This window comes from Haliaeetus albicilla, chromosome Z (assembly GCF_947461875.1).
Source record: "Haliaeetus albicilla chromosome Z, bHalAlb1.1, whole genome shotgun sequence".
NCBI classification, from domain to species: domain Eukaryota; kingdom Metazoa; phylum Chordata; class Aves; order Accipitriformes; family Accipitridae; genus Haliaeetus; species Haliaeetus albicilla.
This window is the reverse complement of record NC_091516.1, coordinates 5970640-5974221: the sequence shown is the minus strand read 5'-3', so window position 1 is coordinate 5974221 and position 3582 is coordinate 5970640.

Sequence of the window (3582 nt, the reverse complement as noted above, 5' to 3'; positions counted from 1 at the left end):
TGTATTGCTTTTACATACAGAAGTCATGATTTCAGTGTTGGATAACTCTCAGATTGTGACCCTTCAGACATCTAGGCATGACAGCTTAATATGCACTAAGTAATTCACATTAATTAACTTTTATAGGACTGGAACTTAGTTTTTAAAATACTAATTTTTAGTTTGAAAATTCTACTTTTAAAATTTTATCTTTGTAAAATCATAATCTGTAACTAATGACTCTTTTGGCTCTGTTCTGTCCAAAATAATCTTTTTTGCTGACAAAATATCAGCTGCAGTTATGCTTGCAGGTTTTTTGAGTATTTGCAGTGGGACAAAGACTATAGCTCTTATATGGTCTTTTGCAAACCATACCATGCTTTAGGTGTGAGGATAAATTTAATGGGAGAATTTGTCCCAAATGTCAATTTCTGCTTTAGAAGATGAGTTAGCATAAGAACATGATGTTTGGGAATTTTAGTATTTATTTACATTCTCTATATGGCAGACAGGTTGGTAAGGAAGCTGACAATATTCTCAAAGTCTGTTTGAGTGCATATGAAATTTAAAGTGCAGTTGGAGCTGTCTGGATTTAACCCCCCCCCCCCCCCCCCTTTGGTATGGGGGAATAAAACATCTCAGCTCATACGGGAGAAAAAAATTAAAACCAGGCAGAGCCAGCACCATTGTAAGCTTCACATGCAATCAAGCGGCCTCGCAGGGAAACTCCCCTTCCTGGCTGCACTGCTGCCACTGGTGAACCACAATTAAAAAAAAAAAATCACTTTTTATACTCCCTGCTTTCAAGCTAGACATTGACATGTGAACCAAAATCTTCTTTTTAACTATTGCCCGGGAGGCCACCAAAGAATCCCAGCTGACCCCCTGCCATCAGAGTGAGTGATGGTCGGCTGCTGGTGTTGCAGCTCACTTCCCCCAGGCTGCCACCCTGAGAGATCCCACCATCCACCGTCCGTGTGAGTGACATTAGCCCACTGGGCTTTGAAAACACTTTTCAGGTCGGTCATCGCGGAGAGATAGCTTCCTTCACACACACCATCAGGGTGAGTGACGTCAGGCCACTGGGGTTTAAAATACAGACCCTCAGGCTTGCTAAGCTGACACTGCTGAGAAAACTACTTTTATTGTTTTACATCAGCAGGGACCTCTTTGTCTTTTTTTGCATTGTTTACTTAGAAGCCAGCCCCCCCCTTCCTTGACTCCCACCCCAGACAATTATTAACATCTGTAGGGTAATTTCTACTTTTTTTTTTTTTTTTTAAACTGGAGGTGAAACAGATTTTAGTCTTTGAATTTTTACAGCCATCTGCTTTCTCATATGATTTTTGAAAGATCATGGGTGTGTCTGACTATTTGTTAGTGGGAGAGCTGTAGAATAATAAAAGGAGAGCAATTCTTAGAGATTCTAGTCCTTTTAGCTGTCCAGGTCGGACACTCCTTGATCGATAATGCTAATGGTAGTCATTCTTCCTTCTTAGCTTTTCCTGAGGTTCCTGGAAAATTAACACTTCAGGAAATGTTTCTCTCCAGTCTTGACAAAGTATGACTCTGGCTGATGCTTAGTCTTCCAATTCATGCTGCAAAAATTAAAAGGCTCCTCTCTAGCCAACCATTATAGAAATCTATACCTGATGTTTTGGATGGTATTTGAACCCTAAATTCAGATGATGAGACTTTAGGAGCTTTGTGAAATAATATGTGGAATTTAGGATAAAAACCCCTTAACTGGTTAATATGGAATAAAAAGATTTAACATTGTCATTCTATAATATTGCTGAAAACACTATATCATATAATAATATGTAGTGCAGTAGAAGTACCATTTTTCTGAACTGTATTTCCCTTTCATTCAAGATAAGGAAATGTTTCTTGCTATATTACTGAAAATATTTTTTCAAATATTTATATCTAAAGGATTCTAATTCCTTATGAAAACAACAAACATAGGTAAGCTAAAATAAATACATGCATTTGAGAAGTTAGGAAAATAAATTCTGAGAAAGATTACTTGGTTAATTGTTAATTGATTTAAAGGTATAGAATAGTTTTTTTGTCTGACTTGTGACTTTGGGGCGGGGTTGCTCTGTGCAATTTGAAGCTCTTCTCTCATTGATCTGATCTTCATTTGGATGCATAACTCATTTTGGAGTCGGATTTCACAATAGGTACTGTGCAGAGTACCATTGCTCTTTAAGACAAATTTGATTGCTTAAAATAGTCTCTCACTTCTTCAGCTTGCCTGTTTTTTGAATGGCATCAACTACAGATAGATACTGAATGGCACCAGTTTAATTGAAGGAAAAGGCTTTCTAATGTTTTTGAGAAATTATCAGGAAGTTGTTGAAAATATGTAATAAAAATGTATTTTGACGAAGCAACTGGGCTGTCCACTAAAATACATTGGAAAAGAATTTGCTTTAGCCTTATGAGAGCTGCAATACAGAACACAACTATATTAACAGTGCAATACTAGATCAGACTGAGTTCCTTTCATGTTAGCATGAAAGTAGCCCCTGGTAGTTACCACTATGAGATGCTTCTGAGTACACTGCAGGCAAGGATGACACTGAGTCTTCCACACTGAAGTTCTCATCCTAAGTGGTACCCTGAAACATTAAGCGTTTTGCTACTCGTAGATGTTCTTTTAAAGATGCAGTTTTAATGAGCTTGATAATATTCTGTGGTAGTAAACAGCACAAGCCAGTTACATATTGGGGGAGGGGTTAAAATTACTGTCCTAAATTTTGAATAAGCCCCACCTCCCTTTCATATAAACGAGACTTTCAAGGCCAACTGCTTGTTTCTGCTGCATACAAACTGAAGCAAGAACTGGATGCTGGACTTCTGCAGTTCAGAACCACAGACAAGACTGGGAATCTAACTGCTGTACTATAAAATTTGCAAGAGGTTTTAAGGAGTGCTTTTGCTTTTTCTCCTAGCTGCAGCAATCTGTATGTGATTTGCCACTGTGCTCCTCTTTTCCTGACCAGACTGAAGAAAGAGCTACTTCTAGCTCTCTTTCTGCTGTTCGCAGGAGTTCGTGTGTTGCTCAGAGCACACTGATGTTTAGGCTCTCATACTAGCAGCACACCCCAACCAGCTCCCCTGTCTAGCATGATCTGGGACAGGGCAGTGTATATTCAGCGCTGTGCAGTTTTGGGATTCCCCTGCCATGGAAATCCCCGGGTCTCCATCTGGTCAAAAGGCTGATCACAGTATACCTTGTGTGAAGTTTCATTCATTTGTCACAGACCTAGCATTGCAGAACTGTTCAGAAATGAGAAGTTGGCCCCAAATGTCATGAGTTTGTTAAAAAAATTAAAAAAATAAAAACATGGGTTGCCTCCAGACATTTGGGGTTTTTAGGTTTACTCAGTTTGCATATTCAACGTATCCTGCAGAACCATGAATATTATTTTGGATCTTTGTTGTAAAATGAAAATTAAGTTTTCTCTTAAGTGCACAGCTTGAGAGTCTAAGATTCATGAGAGCTGCCAAAAAGTCTGCAGTATCTGTGGCTGTCCATATAAAAATGAAAGATGGATGTCCCTATAGCAACTGGAATCTGAAATCAAGAGATTG